Source organism: Balaenoptera acutorostrata, chromosome 17, assembly GCF_949987535.1.
Source record: "Balaenoptera acutorostrata chromosome 17, mBalAcu1.1, whole genome shotgun sequence".
NCBI classification, from domain to species: Eukaryota; Metazoa; Chordata; class Mammalia; order Artiodactyla; family Balaenopteridae; genus Balaenoptera; species Balaenoptera acutorostrata.
In genome coordinates, this window is record NC_080080.1 from 63,104,683 (window position 1) to 63,124,222 (window position 19,540).

Genomic DNA, 19,540 nt, shown 5'->3' on the forward strand with positions numbered 1-19,540 from the left:
TGATCTACCCGAAAGTGATCACATATTCTGTGTTCAAAATTATTTTGACACAATACGTAGAACCTTTGCCAGAGAATTTTATTGCCACAAGGATTCTGACTAATGATAAGGGGAATGACAGTACATTCAAGGAGGTATAAACCCTGTTAAGACTTAGTTATTATCTAAAGGAAGCATTGCATTTGTTCAATTGAGAAAAATCTCTAAGAGTGGATGTCACACTACCAGTCCTCCCGCGTTCGCAGCAAGCAGGCAGTCGTTTCAGGTAACTAACTAAATAAATAAGTGACTTAGAGCTAAAGGAAAGTATGAGGAGTTGGCTCAGCTCCGGGTTTGGCAATTTTTTACTAAATCAGCCAATGCCGATTGATGCTTTAGAGCATCACTTACATTGTTCCTGAAACTAATTTATTACGATTCTTCATGGTATGGGTTTATGATGCTGAAAATGAAAAATGTGCTTATGGAGAGTTGTCCCCTGACGCATTGCGGAGGGGGGGGGGCGGGGGGGAGGGGGGCAGAACCACACAAAGAGAAGGAAGAGATCGGGATGATTTTTTAGGGAGAGGTTCTCAGAAGATACAAAGTTCTGTTTCAATAGTTAGTGTTTAGGGGGAAATTATACGTATATGTATTTATGTCACATCTGCGCTTTTAACCCGAAATTAAACCCTGAAAAGTGGCGTCCGAAAACCTTTTATTTCACTTTCCTGTTAAATGTCTCGTTTAGCCTCGTCTTTTCCTTTCTGCTTTGATCATCTTTTTTACACCATGTTTTGTTTTGTTTTGTTTTTTCTTTCCAATACCACCAGACCGTCTGGATAAAAACTCCGGGTTTTCCCAGGAGCGCTTCTGATGCTATTAATGAAAATCAGTGGCCTCTGGCAGAGCGCGCGCGAGGTGGGCAGGGCGCTGGCAGGCGCGCGGAACCTCGAGGGAAAAGGTCTTGCAGATTTCAGCACCCAGAGACCCTGTTTCCGAGCGCAACTCCACGCCCTTCGTCTGTACATAAACCTTCACAGGACGCGAACGGGAGGTGTCCGCTTCCTGCCCAGGCGCGCTCCACCTCTGCTGACCTGGTGTGACAGTCGTCGCACCCACACTGGAGCCGGCCACCGCCCGGGCGGGCGCAATCAGTGGGGATGACCGCCCGCCCTCACGCACGCTTTACACGCAGGGGGGAAAAATAAAAGGAAAAATAAAAAACTCGTACGGTTTTCCACCTGCCGGTCCATTCTGGATTTGGGCAAAGCTCAGTGACCCCTTCTAAGCCACTCACATGTAAAGGACCGCGGGCGGAAAGCGGCCACGGGGACTCAGGTGAAATTAAAAGTCTGGAGTTGCGCTAAGCGCATCTACCAACTCAACCTTTAGGGCTGTTTGACCCCGGGGGCGAAATCAGCGGGTAAAGCAGCCTCCGTCATAGTTTCAAAAACTCCTTGGTCTCCAGAGACTGTTTTTTTGCATCAGAAGCGAAGGCCGGGATTCCGGTCCTTGGGACTGGGATGGCGGAAGGGCCCGGCCAGAGAGGGGTGGGGTGAGGGGAAGAGCCTAAAGCCGTCCCGTCCTCCGGTGTAGGGCCTCGGGCTTTTTCTCCTGCCGCCGCTCACTACCTTGCAGCCCTCATCTCTCTCGGAGAAAGCACGGTCCTTTGGCTCCCTAGCGCAGCCCAGAGCGAGGCATTGCCGAAGCTTTAAAGCTGCGAGGCTCCCGCCGCTGGGAAAGGGGATGCTGAGCCGTTTCATCTCCTCCGACCCTGCGCGGTAGCTTCAAGGAGGTCTGTCCCTCCGGCCTGGAGCAGGAGCGGATTTTGTCTCCAAATCCGGGGGTTTGGTACCCTCGTCTGTTATTTGATTTGTCGGACTTTTCACGGGGCACCCACCTTTAATGCCTTGAATTTAAAGTGGTAAAACAACACCCCACCCCCACCAAAAAAATCCGCAGAACAGGCAGATTGAATACGGAGGAGGGTCTGATTAGTGTCTGTCCAGCAGCATCACCCACCAACACCGTGTGGATCCTAAAAAGCAATGTCCAGATCCTTGCACGGCTCTTTTTGGGAGTCAGGCGCTGAAAAACGCTTGCGAAAAGCTGCACGCAAGGCCTCCGCAACTAGGCACCCTGCTGGGCCTCACACTGACCCAGATAAAAATTAGTCTTTCATTTATGCCCAAGTCACAGATCAGGAGCATCCAGAGTAAGCCCATGTAAATAAGGCCACAGGAATGTCCCCACTATCTGTTATTATAAATGTAAAACCAAGATTTCCGATTAAGTGTCTAATTATAAACTGCTCTGCAGATATTACACTTCTGGCTGAGACACTGTCACAATTGAACATTCACTAATTCTCAATGTCAGCATATGGTTCCTGTGGCCAAAAAAGCGAACTGCTAGGCTGGATCTCTTTTCCCCACCTCCTGTCTTTGTAGATTTCCTGCTGAAGTATTGATTGCCAAGGTCTCTGCATGATTTGCAAACTTTTACAGTCATTTATGGTGCATGCAATAAAAAAAGAGGTGATATGAACATGCTAGTTCAGGGTGTAATGCAAAGATGTATTTGGTGCCCTTGGCAACTATCTGTGGGACCTGTTTGTCTTTGCAGAACACACCCTTCTCTGCAATGAACCCCTCTGTAACAAAGATTGGCCCTTTACATTTCCAGGGCCTTGGTTCCTCAATGGAAAGGCATGCATTCAAACCAGAAAATTCTATTCTTTCTATGTCATTTCAAACCAGGAAAAACAATATTCCTATCAAAGCTGTGGAGAAAAAAGGGAAAAGAATCTTTTTAAAGTTCTCTACTTCCCTACTCTCTCCTATCATAAAGATGATAGAAAGAAGAAGAAAAAAAAAGGAAATCGATTACCAAGTTATAATGTAATCTCCAGCTGCCCCTTGCATAACAGAGATCCACAGAACCTTCCACAGTAAGAAAATAAAAGGATTTAGATTATTCAGAGAAAACACACCATTTTAGATTGTATGTGCCCAAAAGAGAAAGAAAAATTCATAAACGTTTTTGTGAAACTACATAGCTAGTCAAATACAGATTTGTTGCTGAATTTTAGTTTTACAGTTTTTCAGTAAAATAAATTCACAAGCATTCTGTTGTTCTACTCTAACTGTAGATAAAAACATAAAAGCCTTATTAGAAACTATATGCTTTTACCAGTTTTACCAGTCCTTTTTGTTTTTTAAGACTGTGTAGGAGATTGAGGGGGGTGAAAGAAAAAGAAACTCATTTCTAAAATGTCCTACTTTGAACTAAATCGGTTTTCTCATCTAGTGCTGCAAATAACAGCTGACGCACAGCTTCTGAAAGGTATTCTGAATCCTCTACCTGCCATCTAGCGGGCATAAGAGAAAATGCTAATTCTAGACATCCGTAAAAGACTGAGTTTCTAGCTGTTTTCTTATTTTTAAACCAAGACAAGTCTAAGAAGTGAAAAAGAAAATATAACTTTAAAACTTAAAGGGAAGGAAGAAAACAATTGTGTTAGGGACTCTATAAAATAATCGCTCAATTGCATTCCATTTCCTTTTGTTTTTAGTAATCATTAAGGTTACTGATCTTTGCTGAGATAATCAATTTATGATTATACTCATTTTTTTCTGCATACCCTCTCCACATAGAACTTATGCTGTTTGTCTTCTTTTGAGTTAAACTCATCAGTTTTGCATCTAGTTGATATTCAAATTTTTTAAAATTCAAAAAGAAACTAATAAGTATTCCATTTCTATTTGGACTCTTAAAATAAAAAATCCACAAAAAGCCATCCTCCATTTTGCAAGACACCATGAAAGAGAGAGAGAAAAGAAAGGAATAAATAAAGGGAGAAAGGAAGGAAGAAAAAAGAGAGAGAAAAAAAGATGGAGTTAATTATACACTTGCTTTTGATGCTGTGTTATAAGTATTATACTCCTTCAAAAGTTAACTTCATCAAATATCAGAAAACAGGTAGGTTTTCTGATAAAATCCATAAAATCCAGTTGGTTATGGCAACTTAAACTACATTTCCTTGAGGTTCACATTATAAAGTATTGAGCATATGTAGAAGGTTTGCTGTATGAAATAGTCATGAGATATCATCACCATATTTTAATGACAGCTGACTTTTTGGAATGCTTACACTATGCTATGCACTGTTTTATGGGCTTTAAATCAGTGAACACATTGAGTACTTACAACAACCCTAAAAGATTTGTATTATTAATACCATTTTATAGATGAGGAAGATGAATATCAGAATTGTGAAGCTGGTAAGTTCAGAGCTGACCTGGTTCCAGAGTCAAGGCTGGCATCTTCCATGTCATCTTGCCTCCCATAGAGAAAAGAAACAAAAAGAGGCCACTGCAATTCATGTTATGAGATAAAATAGATATAAGATACGTCCGAAAGAAACATTTGTTTGAATATTTAAATTTGATAGGCAAAGTATCAGATATCCAAATTAAAAGAAAAACATGCTTCCTAAACAAAATGTATATACATTCTGAACATATTTTTCTCCTCTTTAATTATGCAAAATACTCTCCTGTTTTCAGAATAGCTACTTTACTAATATGAGCTAGTTCAAGAGTCATGAATCTTAAATCATCACCATTAAATGTATTCACATTCTCTCCATAACACTATATCATGAGAACAAGCTTTCTCTTCTGAAAGCATATTGATAATTTTAGAAACTATAAGTGAATGATCAGTCTTTGACCCACGGTGACTTTTGTTTGTTTTTTTTAACCCACAACATTTGAAATGTTTATTAAGTAGCACTCTATTATGTAGACATGAATTTAAGAGTAGTGTATACTTTCATAAACTGACAGCAGCTAGCTTGGGATTCCTGCCATGGTTTAATACTCGCAAGTCAAGTCACCAGCTCTGCCTTCCTGATCTCTTATATACCTCCAGTCAAGATCAGACATCAGATAAAAGCTGGAGACTACAGCTGTCAGGCCCTTTGTATCTCTCCCATGTATCCAGGTAGATCTAAGTGCACCTTCCCCTTCTCAGGAAGAAATGTTGATGCTCTCACAGGAAGAAGAGATTCAATTCCTGTTTAAGATTAATCCCTCCACCTGTGTTCTTGATCCCATCCCTTCCTGCCTAGGCCTGGCCTTGTTCTATCAAGTATTTCTTTTTCTTAAATTTTCAAACTCTCTCTCACCAATGGCTTCTTCCCTGCAGGCTATAAATATGTTCAAATCTTACTAACAAAGTAAAAAAAAAAATTTTTTTTAAGAAACTGAATTTGCTCTCTCTACTCTGTCCCCTTCGGGACAGAGTTACCTTATTTTTTGTCCTTTGCAGCCAAGAATCACTAGCCAAAGTAACTTATGGTCTCATTATCAACCCCTTCCATTCACTCCTCTATGCATCACAATCTGGCTTTCACTGGTTCCATTCTACAGACTCTGCTCTTTGGAAGGGCCTTACTTACTACCGACTCCTGGTTGATAATCCAGTAAGGACATGGTCAGTCCTCATATTAAGTTCACCAGAGTCTATGTCTAACCCTCTTAAACATTCTTTTATCTGTATTTCTTACCACTTGGCTCCAACCATCCTGTAACAATTGGTATTTCCTAAGATTTTCCCCTTAGCCTTCTTGTCTTCTCATTCACTCAGTACACTCTTCCTGGGCAATGCCAGGCACTCTAACAATTGTCCCTATCGCAAAATTGGCTGTTGAGTCTTCAAATTATAATCAGAATCAGATCTTTCTCCTAAGTATCAGTACTATAGCAGCTTTGGTGTTCCAACTACCTTCTAAATAGTACCTCTTAGATTTCTCACATGCTCTTCAGACTCGATATTTCCAAAACTCTCCTAAGTTATCTTCTTCCATTTTTTTTTTCCAATCCACTAAAAAAAAAAAGTTCCTTCCACCCTTATAAGCATTGTGACTGTGCCATGCTTCCATCAGGAAGTAGAATCTGGAACGCAGATAAAATGAAGGAAGTATATTGCAACCAGGAGGATGAGAGTCCCACACTGAGGGTATGGGGATAGGAAGACAGAAAGAGCTGGAGGCTTGAAGGTGTTGTTTAGCTGCCTTCCCAAGTGGGAACTACTTACCTTCAGACTTTTTGTTATGTGAGAAAAACAAAACCCTTATTTTAATCCACTGGAGCAGATGAACTGACATACTAACTCAAGGTAATGAAAAAGGTGGAGTCACTAATGGTCCTTATGTTGCTGGCTTAGGCAACTGGGTGAACAATGGTTCCATTAATTAATGCAAAAGGAAAAGCAAGTTTGGGAAGAAGATAACTTAGAAGCATTTTGGAAATAATGAGTTTGAAGTGCATGTGAGAGGTCCATTTTTTTTCCAATCCACTAAAGTAAGAAAGACCAGAGAATAGATATTGGGTGGCCAACAGTAGTAACTGCCTCACCTCTCATATTTCAACACCATTTAACCTGTTACTGTCTTAGTACTATATATTTTTTTTTCTTTATTTTGGCAGCAACGCGCGGCTTGCAGGATCTTAGTTCTCCGACCAGGGATCGAACCCACCCCCTGAAGTGGAAACGCGGAGTCCTAACCACTGGACCGCCAGGGAATTCCCCAATACTATATATTTTTTAGGTCTGTTCTTTTTATGAATCCCCTTAACTTTCTAACTGTCTGCTTCCAGTTCTTAATTAGCTTTCACAGCCACGATTGTTAAACTTTCTTGGGTTTGGGTCTCATTGAAAATCTGATCAAAATTATGGTCTGTTATGGATGGGTTGTGCCCCCCACCCCCCAAGTTCATATATTAAATCCCTAACCCCCAGTGTGGCTGCATGTGGAGAGGGAACCTCTAAGAAAGTAAATAAGGTTAAAAGAGGTCCATAAGGGTGGGGCCCTGACCCAATAGGATTAATGTCCTTAGAAGAAGACACACGAAAGGACTTGCTCTGCTCCAGCTCCCTCTCCCTCCATGTGCGCTCATGGAGGAAATGCCATGTGAGGACAGAGCGAGAAGGTGGCTTTGCAAACAACGAACAGAGTCCTCACCAGAAACCAACTTTGCCGGCACCTTGATCATGGACTTCTAGCCCCTAGAACCAGGAGAAGATAAATTTCTGTTCTTTAAGCCCCCAATCTGTAGTCTTTTGTCACAGCAGCCAGAACGTGGTCTCTCTCTCAGAAGTAAGCAATTGCACAACACACAGAACTTTGTAGGTTATGTCAGAGTGACTCCAGACACTAGAATGCCACCTAGGGACCTTAAGGCATTCATGCATCCCAGGTTACAAATCTCTGCTTCCCAACGACAACCAAGATAGCTTTCAGAAACACACATTTATTTACATGGTCACTTATTTGAAAACTTTTAATAGTTTCCCATCAGCTTCAAACTGCTTCGTGTGGCCTGGTTCTTCCCTGTTGCCACCGACTGCCACAGGAAGTCACTTGTAGCTTCCTTCTCCTCCAGCCACATGACAGCAGTGAATGCATTGGCTTCTGTTCCTGAGCACAGTATCCTGGTCTTCCTCTGTACCTCTACATCTGTTGTCACATCCATCTGGAATGTCCCCTCCCTTCTTATCTTTCAGGTGAACACTTACTCATTTTTTGAACATCGCTCTTCCTGTAAACAATGGATCTTCCCCTGTAGTCCTCCTATCAAGCCCCCTCCAACAGAATTTGTCAGTTTTTCCTTCTACGCTATCTCAATTTTCTTATATATACATACTTGTCTTATTTCTTCGTCACTTGAAGCTAACTGTTGATATGTCTGTAATCCTTGATAACAGGTTTTGTGACTACAAACTAATAAATTTGGCTTTCACTATCAGAATGTTCTATTCTTCCATGATTTGAAGATATACTTGAAGTTCTTTTTACATTTCCTTTCAACAAAATTTTTTTTTTTTTTAGTGTGTTAGCATCTGCTTTATAACAAAGTGAATCTGTTATACATATACAATATGTTCCCATTTCTCTTCCCTCTTGCATCTCCCTCCCTCCCACTCTCCCCATCCCACCCCTCTAGGTGGTCACAAAGCACCGAGCTGATCTCCCTGTGCTATGCGGCTGCTTCCCACTAGTTATCTATTTTACATTTGGTAGTGTATATATGTCCATGACACTCTCTTACCCTGTCACATCTCACCCCACCCCCTCCCCATATCCTCAAGTCCATTCTCTAGTAGGTCTGTGTCTTTATTCCCGTCTTGCCACTAGGTTCTTCATGGCTTTTTTTTTTTTTTCCCTTAGATTCCATATATATGTGTTAGCATACTGTATTTGTTTTTCTCTTTCTGACTTACTTCACTCTGTATGACAGACTCTAACTCCATCCACCTCATTACAAATACCTCCATTTCATTTCTTTTTATGGCTGAGTAATATTCCATTGTATATATGTGCCACATCTTCTTTATCCATTCATCTGTCGATGGACATTTAGGTTGCTTCCATGTCCTGGCTATTGTAAATAGAGCTGCAATGAACATTTTGGTACATGACTCTTTTTGACCTATGGTTTTCTCAGGGTATATGCCCAGTAGTGGGATTGCTGGGTCGTATGGTAGTTCTATTTGTAGTTTTTTAAGGAACCTCCATACTGTTCTCCATAGTGGCTGTATCAATTTACATTCCCACCAACAGTGCAAGAGTGTTCCCTTTCCTCCACACCCTCTCCAGCATTTATTGTTTCTAGATTTTTTGATGATGGCCATTCTGACCGGTGTGAGATGATATCTCATTGTAGTTTTGATTTGCATTTCTCTAATGATTAATGATGTTGAGCATTCTTTCATGTGTCTGTAGGCCATCTGTATATCTTCTTTGGAGAAATGTCTATTTAGATCTTCTGCCCATTTTTGGATTGGGTTGTTCGTTTTTTTGTTATTGAGCTGCATGAGCTGCTTATAAATCTTGGAGATTAATCCTTTGTCAGTTGCTTCATTTGCAAATATTTTCTCCCATTCTGAGGGTTGTCTTTTGGTCTTGTTTATGGTTTCCTTTGCTGTGCAAAAGCTTTTCAGTTTCATTAGGTCCCATTTGTTTATTTGTGTTCTTATTTCCATTTCTCTGGGAGCTGGGTCAAAAAGAATCTTGCTGTGATGTATGTCATAGAGTGTTCTGCCTATGTTTTCCTCTAAGAGTTTGATAGTGTCTGCCCTTACACTTAGGTCTTTAATCCATTTTGAGTTTATTTTTGTGCATGGTGTCAGGGAGTGTTCTAATTTCATACTTTTACATGTTCCTGTCCAATTTTCCCAGCACCACTTATTGAAGAGGCTGTCTTTTCTCCACTGTATATGCTTGCCTCCTTTATCAAAGATAAGGTGACCATATGTGTGTGGGTTTATCTCTGGGCTTTCTATCCTGTTCCATTGATCTATATTTCTGTTTTTGTGCCAATACCAAACTGTCTTGATTACTGAAGCTTTGTAATATAGTCTGAAGTCAGGGAGCCTGATTCCCCCAGCTCCATTTTTCGTTCTCAAGATTGCTTTGGCTATTCGGGGTCTTTTGTGTTTCCATACAAATTGTGAAATTTTTTGTTCTAGTTCTGTGAAAAATGCCAGTGGTAGTTTGATAGGGATTGCATTGAATCTGTAGATTGCTTTGGGTAGTAGAGACATTTTCACAATATTGATTCTTCCAATCCAGGAACATGGTATATCTCTCCATCTATTTGTATCATCTTTAATTTCTTTCATCAGTGTCTTATAATTTTCTGCATACAGGTCTTTTGTCTCCTTAGGTAGGTTTATTCCTAGATATTTTATTCTTTTTGTTGCAATGGTAAATGGGAGTGTTTTCTTAATTTCACTTTCAGATTTTTCGTCATTAGTGTATAGAAATGCAAGAGATTTCTGTGCATTAATTTTGTATCCTGCTACTTTACCAAATTCATTGATTAGCTCTAGGAGTTTTCTGGTAGCATCTTTAGGATTCTCTATGTATAGTATCATGTCATCTGCAAATAGTGACAGCTTTACTTCTTCATTTCCGATTTGGATTCCTTTTATTTCTTTGTCTTCTCTGATTGCTGTGGCTAGGACTTCCAGAACTATGTTGAATAATAGTGGTGAGAGTGGGCAACCTTGTCTTGTTCCTGATCTTAGTGGAAATGGTTTCAGTTTTTCACCATTGAGGACAATGTTGGCTGTGGGTTTGTCATATATGGCCTTTATTATGTTGAGGAAAGTTCCCTCTATGCCTACTTTCTGCAGGGCTTTTATCATAAATGGGTGTTGAATTTTGTCAAAAGCTTTCTCTGCATCTATTGAGATGATCATATGGTTTTTCTCCTTCAATTTGTTAATATGGTGTATCACATTGATTGATTTGCGTATATTGAAGAATCCTTGCATTCCTGGGATAAACCCCACTTGATCATGGTGTATGATCCTTTTAATGTGCTGTTGGATTCTGTTTGCTAGTATTTTGTTGAGGATTTTTGCATCTATGTTCATCAGTGATATTGGCCTGTAGTTTTCTTTCTTTGTGACATCTTTGTCTGGTTTTGGTATCAGGGTGATGGTGGCCTCGTAGAATGAGTTTGGGAGTGTTCCTCCCTCTGCAATATTTTGGAAGAGTTTGAGAAGGATAGGTGTTAGCTCTTCTCTAAATGTTTGATAGAATTCGCCTGTGAAGCCATCTGGTCCTGGGCTTTTGTTTGTTGGAAGGTTTTTAATCACAGTTTCAATTTCAGTGCTTGTGATTGGTCTGTTCATATTTTCTATTTCTTCCTGGTTCAGTCTCGGCAGTTTGTGCATTTCTAAGAATCTGTCCATTTCTTCCAGGTTGTCCATTTTATTGGCATAGAGTTGCTTGTAGTAATCTCTCATGATCTTTTGTATTTCTGCAGTGTCAGTGGTTACTTCTCCTTTTTCATTTCTAATTCTATTGATCTGAGTCTTCTCCCTTTTTCTCTTGATGAGTCTGGCTAATGGTTTATCAATTTTGTTTATCTTCTCAAAGAACCAGCTTTTAGTTTCATTGATTTTTGCTATTGTTTCCTTCATTTCTTTTTCATTTATTTCTGACCTGATCTTTATAATTTCTTTCCTTCTGCTGGCTTTGGGGTTTTTTTGTTCTTCTTTCTCTAATTGCTTTAGGTGCAAGGTTAGGTTGTTTATTCGAGATGTTTCCTGTTTCTTGAGGTAGGCTTGTATTGCTATAAACTTCCCTCTTAGCACTGCTTTTGCTGTGTCCCATAGGTTTTGGGTCGTCGTGTCTCCATTGTCATTTGTTTCTAGGTATTTTTTGATTTCCCCTTTGATTTCTTCAGTAATCACTTCGTTATTAAGTAATGTATTGTGTAGCCTCCATGTGTTTGTATTTTTTACAGATCTTTTCCTGTAATTGATATCTAGTCTCATAGCGTTGTGGTCGGAAAAGATACTTGATACGATTTCAATTTTCTTAAATTTACCAAGGCTTGATTTGTGACCCAAGATATGATCTATCCTGGAGAATGTTCCATGAGCACTTGAGAAAAATGTGTATTCTGTTGTTTTGGGGTGGAATGTCCTATAAATATCAATTAAGTCCATATTGTTTAATGTATCATTTAAAGCTTGTGTTTCCTTATTTATTCTCATTTTGGATGATCTGTCCATTGGTGAAAGTGGGGTGTTAAAGTCCCCTACTATGATTGTGTTGCTGTCAATTTCCCCTTTCATGGCTGTTAGTATTTGCCTTATGTATTGAGGTGCTCCTATGTTGGGTGCATAAATATTTACAATTGTTATACCTTCCTCTTGGATCGATCCCTTGATCATTATATAGTGTCCTTCTTTGTCTCTTGTAATAGTCTTTATTTTAAAGTCTATTTTGTCTGATATGAGAATTGCTACTCCAGCTTTCTTTTGATTTCCATTTGCATGGAATATCTTTTTCCATCCCCTCACTTTCAGTCTGTATGTGTCCCTAGGTTTGAAGTGGGTCTCTTGTAGACAGCATATGTATGGGTCTTGTTTTTGTATCCATTCAGCCAGCCTGTGTCTTTTGGTGGGAGCATTTAATCCATTTACATTCAAGGTAATTATCGATATGTATGTTCCTATTCCCATTTTCTTAAATGTATTGGGTTTGTTATTGTAGGTGTTTTCCTTCTCTTGTGTTTCTTGCCTAGAGAATTTCCTTTAGCATTTGTTGTAAAGCTGGTTTGGTGGTGCTGAACTCTCTCAGCTTTTGCTTGTCTGTAAAGGTTTTAATTTCTCCATCGAATCTGAATGAGATCCTTGCTGGGTAGAGTAATCTTGGTTGTAGGTTTTTCTCCTTCATGACTTTAAGTATATCCTGCCACTCCCTTCTGGCTTGCAGAGTTTCTGCTGAGAGATCAGATGTTAACCTTATGGGGATTCCCTTGTGTGTTATTTGTTTTTTTTCCCTTGCTGCCTTTAATATGTTTTCCTTATATTTAATTTTTGACAGTTTGATTAATATGTGTCTTGGCGTGTTCCTCCTTGGGTTTATCCTGTATGGGACTCTCTGTGCTTCCAGGACTTGATTAACTATTTCCTTTCCCATATTAGGGAAGTTTTCCACTATAATCTCTTCAAAAATTTTCTCAGTCCCTTTCTTTTTCTCTTCTTCTTCTGGTACCCCTATAATTCTAATGTTGGCACGTTTAATGTTGTCCCAGAGGTCCCTGAGACTGTCCTCAGTTCTTTTCATTCTTTTTTCTTTATCCTGCTCTGTAGTAGTTATTTCCACCATTTTATCTTCCAGGTCACTTATCCTTTCTTCTGCCTCAGTTATTCTACTATTGATCCCATCTAGAGTATTTTTAATTTCATTTATTGTGTTTTTCATCATTGCTTGGTTCCTCTTTAGTTCTTCTACATCCTTGTTAAATGTTTCTTGCATTTTGTCTATTCTATTTCCAAGATTTTGGATCATCCTTACTATCATTATTCTGAATTCTTTTTCAGGTAGACTACCTACTTCCTCTTCATTTGTTAAGTCCAGTGTGTTTTGAGCCTGCTCCTTCATCTGCTGTGTGTTTTTCTGTCGTCTCATTTTGCCTATCTTACTGTGTTTGGGGTCTCCTTTTCACAGGCTGCAGGTTCGTAGTTCCCGTTGTTTTTGGTATCTGTCCCCAGCGGCTAAGGTTGGTTCAGTGGGTTGTGTAGGCTTCCTGGTGGAGGGAACTAGTGCCTGAGTTCTGGTGGATGAGGCTAGATCTTGTCTTTCTGGTGGGCACGTCCACGTCTGGTGGTGTATTTTGTGGTGTCTGTGGCCTTATTATGATTTTAGGCAGCCTCTCTGCCAATGGATGGGGTTGTGTTCCTGTCTAGCTAGTTGTTTGGCATAGGATGTCCAGCACTGTAGCTTGCTGGTCGTTGAGTGAAGCTGGGTCTTGATGTTGAGATGGAGATCTCTGGGAGATTTTTGCCGTTTGGTATTACGTGGAGCTGGGAGGTCTCTTGTGGACCAGTGTTCCGAAGTTGGCTCTCCCACCTCAGAGGCACGGCCCTGATGCCTGGCTGGAGCACCAAGAGCCTTTCGTCCACACGGCTCAGAGTAAAAGGGAGAAAAAATAGAAAGAAAGAAAGAAAGAGGCTATAATATAGTGAAGTAAAATAGAGCTATTGTAAAGCAAAGCTATACAGACAAAATCTCACCCAGAAGCATATACATATACACTCACAAAAAAAAGGAAAAGGGGAAAAATTAATATCTCCTGCTCCCGAAGTCCCCCTCCTGAATTTGGGCTGATTCGTTGTCTATTCAGGTATTCAACAGATGCAGGCACATCACGTTGTTTGTGGAGCTTTAATCCGCTGCTTCTGAGGCTGCTGGGAGAGATTTCCCCTTCTCTTCCCTGTTCGCACAGCTCCTGGGGTTCAGCTTTGGATTTGGACCCGCCTCTGCGTGTAGGTCGCCTGGGGGCGTCTGTTCCCCGCCCAGACAGGACGGGGTTAAAGGAGCAGCTGCTTCGGGGGCTCTGGCTCACCCAGGCCGCGGGGAGGGAGCGGTACGGAGGAGGCGGGGCGAGCCTGCGGCGGCCGAGGCCGGCGTGACGTTGCACCAGCTCGAGGCGCGCAGTGCGTTCTCCCGGGGATGTTGTCCCTGGATCCCGGGACCCTGGCAGTGGCGGGCTGCACAGGCCACCGGGAGGGGAGGCGTGGAGAGTGACCTGTGCTCACACACAGGCTTTTTGGAGGCGGCAGCAGCAGCCCCAGCGTCTCACGCCTGTCTCTGGGGTCCGCGCTGATCGCCGTGGCTTGCGCCCTTCTCTGGAGTTCCTTTAGGCGGCGCTCTGAATCCCCTCTCCTTGCGCGCAGCGAAACAAAGAGGCAAGAAAAAGTCTCTTGCCTCTTCGGCAGCTGCAGACTTTTTCCCGGACTTCTTCCGGGCTAGCTGTGGTGCGCTAACCCCTTCAGGCTGTGTTCACGCTGCCAGCCCCAGTCCTCTCCCTGCGATCCGACTGAAGCCGAGCCTCAGCTCCCAGCCCCGCCCGCCCCGGCGGCTAAGCAGACAAGCCTCTCGGGCTGGTGAGTGCTGCTCGGCGCCGAGCCTCTGTGCGGGAACCTCTCCGCTTTGCCCTCCGCACCTCTGTGGCTGCGCTCTCCTCCGTGGCTCTGAAGCTTCCCCCCTCCGCCCCCCGCAGTCTCCGCCCGCGAAGGGGCTCCTAGTGCGTGGAAACCTTTCCTCCTTCACGGCTCCCTCCCACTGGTGCAGGTGCCGTCCCTATTCTTTTGTCTCTGTTATTTCTTTTTTCTTTTGCCCTACCCAAGTACGGGGGGAGTTTCTTGCCTTTTTGGAGGTCAGACGTTTTCTGCCAGCGTTCAGTGGGTGTTCTGTAGGAGCATTTCCACGTGTAGGTGTATTTCTACTGTATCTGTGGGAAGGAATGTGATCTCCGCGTCTTACTCTTCCGCCATCTTCTCTCTCAACAAAATTTTGAGATGCATAATAGAGGTTGTTTGCCTTTCGGCTGCCAAAGCCTTACTTCAGAAAGTACCTCATGCTCTCAATTTATTTCTTTACCTTAGTTCATAGATAAGCTGTTGATAGAATATGAGAAATTCACTTATAATTGCTAACAGTTTAATGCTTCATTTCTTCCAAGGATATCTGCATTTTAATAGGGTCAGGAAAAAGATTTTAAATGGAGCAATAAATCTTGAATGGTGGAAATACAGACGTCACCAAGAGTGAGGACAATGGGGTGTCCCCTTGTGGCCCTTAAATTTTACCACGTTTGTGTCTAACTCTTTCTTCTCTAACTAAGGTTATCAATATTCCTATTTATACATTGCTGACATGGAAGATTAAAAAAAATTAAGGAACAGTGAATATTTATGGGGCTATTTTTCAAGTCTTACAGATGTATTTGTGATACCCCCAAAATAGTACTCCTGTTATTACTACATCTCCACAATTACTCATAATGTTAATAACTATCAATTAAAAATGTTTATGTGCCAGACACTGTGCTAAGCACTTTATGTATTATTTCATTTAATCCTCATAAGAGCCCTATGAGGTAGGTTTATAGATGCAAAAACAGAGGTATCAAGAGTTAAGTGACAGGCACAAAGGGATGTAGTAAAGGTTTGAACCCAGCGATCACACTTTGTTTCTTTTAAACAATGTCGTTAGTTATGTGACTTGTTCAAAATTGCCCTTCCTGCTAAAATTGGATTTGACCATGCAAGACATGGTGAAACACAAATCAGCTTCTCCCTGTCCCCTGCCCCATCAGCAGAGGCAATGCTCTAGGACCCTTGTCATGCTTAGCTAACATTTTATGTGGTTCAAAAGGATCTTCAAGCTAGTAAAGGTGTCTTTTCACTTCCACCATGGCCTTCAGATACCTGATGTTCCCTTCTCTCCCAAGTTATTAGCCAGCCTATTCTGCCACAACTGAATCGAATCCACAGTGAGCTATCTCAGGACTCTTCTCACCAACACGCTAATCTTCTTACTTCTTGGCCGTTGGCACTGACATTTATACCAGTTCACGCAAACTCTCTTCCACTCTCTGTACGTTTCCTCCCTGGCCTCAGAGCTGGAAATTCTTTCACAAAAGCAAGCTTTTCTTTCACACCATAAATGGAGGCTTCAACAGAGCCTTTGCAGGTATGCATATTTGCAATTTTCCTTTATATCTCTTTTACTTCAAGTGGCCACTCCAGGTCCTTGCCAATCTATTGAAATGTACAACCTCAACCTCTGACCCAGTGATTCACTCATACAAACATTTTTTTTAATCATGTGTGCCTCACTCACCTTTAACCATGCCCCAAATCTCTTTGGCCTGACTTTCTTGAATTCCAGCTTTGTATTTCTATCTACTTGGGAACATCTTCATTTGATTGTACCCTAGCATCACCTAGATGGAACTTACTGAGATAGTCTCCTCCCACAAAATTCCTACTTCTGAGAAAGTTACCATAGTTCTTCTTATCATTCTTGCACAAGACCTCAGAATAATCTTAATTTTTCCCTATTCCTGGTTCTTCACAGCCACTAAATCACAAACTTTTGGTGTTTTTCTATACAAAATTTCTTGCATCTTTTTTTTCCTTTCCATGAAATCAATGCAGTAATACATGAACTGGTTTCTTTGCTTTTAGTTTCTTCCTTTCCCAAACCAACCAACACATTGTTCGTTTATTTTGTCCTAAAACAAAATATACTTTGTTCATTTCACCTTGTGGCTCCAGTATTTTAAATGACATCTGAATAACTAAAGAGAACTATTAAAATATCTAAGAAGATGCATACATGGGTGTCCACATCTGGTCCCAACCTATTTCTACAGCTTTTTTTTCCCTGCGAATTAGGTTAGGCTGGACCTATGTGGCAGCAACACACAACTGCAAAATCTCAGGGGCATAATTGAAAAAAAAAAAGGAGTATACTTCTCAGGGCAAAGACTGCTTCAGTGAAGTTGTACTACAAGAAGTAACAATTATCAAAACTACTTAGAACTTGCGGTTCCACAGTTCAACAAGAGGTCTCCATATTCACAACAGCATGGACCGGGAGACACTGGAGAATCATGCAGGATATTTTCACTGCCTCAGCCTCAGACAGACACGTGTTCCTCTGAATCAGACTTAATTGTCCAGAAATAGCTACATGACCCCACCTAACGGTCAGTATCAAGGAAATATCATTTTTATGTGCCCAGAAAGAGCTATGAAATGGAATTTAGTAAACTCATAGCATTTCTCAATAATAAAGCTTGGAACCATCCATTCCTTTGTATGGGTTGTCTCACTGTCCTGAATATTCTTTCCAGTTCTATTTTAGGACATAATGAAAGTGCTCCATATATTCAGGAAAACAATACAAAACAAAACAAAACTGTTCTGACCACCATAATTTAGAGAGTTTCTATTTTCCTTGAATTCTTACAGAAACTTTTTTTTTTTTTTTTTTTTGCTCTGTCATTCTTTTGGTGCTGTGCTAGTTATTGGTGATATTCTCTGAATATTTCTAAGTCTCTGCCTTCTGTACTTCCTGTATGTCTTTAGATAACTGGAACCATGTGACTAGTTGTGAGCAGAAGTAGTGCCACTTGTGACTGAAGCGTTTAATTTATGCTATGACACCCTTAACGGCTCTCTTTCCCTCTACCTCGGTCATTAGTTGTGATCCAGACGGTGGATACTCCGTCAGCCTGGGTTGTAAAAGTGAGTGCAGTATGGAATACAGTCTCCAGCTGCTCCACTGGGGATATTTGTATCAATGAGGAAAAACATCTGTTTTTAAGCTGAAATCTGTGAATGTGTTAATGCAGTATAATCTAGCCAATGTTAATTGAAACAAATTGGTACCAGAGGTGGGATGCTACTTTATCAGGATACTAAAACCCTGTAAAGCATATGGCAATAGTTAGAGGGCTGGGCATTCATAGATGGTGAGGAAACTGGTTTCAAAAACTGGGATCCATGAACCGTGTCAGTGATGCATTTGGTAAAATGTTGATTCTATTAACTAGGAAGTTAACTTGATTGCCAGGAAGCACCATCTGAAAGTAGATTGTAGAAACAATGTTTGTTGCTATTGGCTGTGTTTGATGAGCTATTGCAAGAAAAAGATGATTTAGAGAAATGATTTATAAGCAGAAGTGAAAGGAAATAGAAACATTTAGGAGACTTGTAGAGTTGGAAAATTCAAACATTTTTTTAACTCCAAAGAGTAAAAAATAAACCTAGCTCACCTGGCACCTGGCAAGTGAGGAGGACACCATCCTAGCTGGTAGACGGAGTTGAGATAATCCCTGGCACAAAGTAGAAGAACAATTGCTCAAGATTTCACCAGAGGTGACTAGGGAAAAGGTCCCAGTGGAGGGGAATGTCATAGAAGAGATGGTAATAGTATAGATTTTTGTAAAAATAAGGGGGGAACAATGCCTACAGGGAAAGCTGAGGTCACTTATTTTTGTTAAGCTGTATCCACACCCCGCAGAAGAATGAAGAGGGCCTGAGGGCTGATAACCCGCAGTTAGTTCTAAAGAGCCTCTTTCTTAGTTTACAAAAAGGCCTTTATTACCTGTAGTGGAAGGGCAGATACGGTTGAGGGAGGCCTGAAGAATTAATTGCTAAAATTATAGGACTGCAGAGTTATTTGACTGCTCGGCCATGGCAGGTCTGTTACATGAAGGTTAGGACACTAGTTGGGGTAACCTGAATCCTGAATCATGGTGCACATGATACATGGTACACATGGTACAACAAGATGAATGACCTTAAGAATGTTGCCTCTGTAATCACCCTGGACACTTTGAGGTTACAGAAGTGGCCCACTCTTCTCTAGCAAAGGCTAGAAGATGCTGCAGAAACCTCTCCCCTTCAAGAGAACAGGTGCCTTACTCCCCCTTTAGAAGCTACCCACATGTCATTCCCTGTATACCAGGTTGATAGCTAGGGTTAAATCCCAGTATAACCTACACAGCATTACATCTAACTATGGGTGTGGGAGCAGGCCCATGACCATGGGATCTATTGGTTGTATCACATGCTGCATGATCCAGAGGCATCCAGCTTCACAGAGCTCTGAATCAACCTTCCAAAGTCACAACTGAAGCACCATGTTGGAGGAAACACCTGAAGGGATAGGGTGCATCCAGTAAGATATGTGTACTTAACTAAATCAAAGGTCTCTACATGATGCTGTGTCCACAAGTGGAAAGATCCCTGTGTTCAGGAATCAAGAAGTGGGAGCAAAAGTGGCCTCCATATCAGTCCAATACTGTGCTTCCTATTGCCACACATCTGAGATCTGTAAGTTTGGAAGTCCTTGTCCCTAGAGGGTTGTACACTTGAAGGGGGCACAGCACGACTCCTGTTGAACTACAAGTTATGGCTGCTACCAGGGCACTTTGGAGTCCTTATGCCCAGTGGCCAGCAGATAAAAAGAGGAATCATCATACGAGGCAATTCCAGATCAGCAGGAGGAAGTAAGCCTGCTTTTACACAAATAAATGCCAAGGTGATAGGTAAAGGTGAAGGGAATTAGAATGAGTGGTGGTGAAAGGAGAGGATGAGTACCAGTTACGTCCCCAAGATCAAATGCAATGATAGGGATTGTAGCTCAATTTACCTCCCTCTTCTG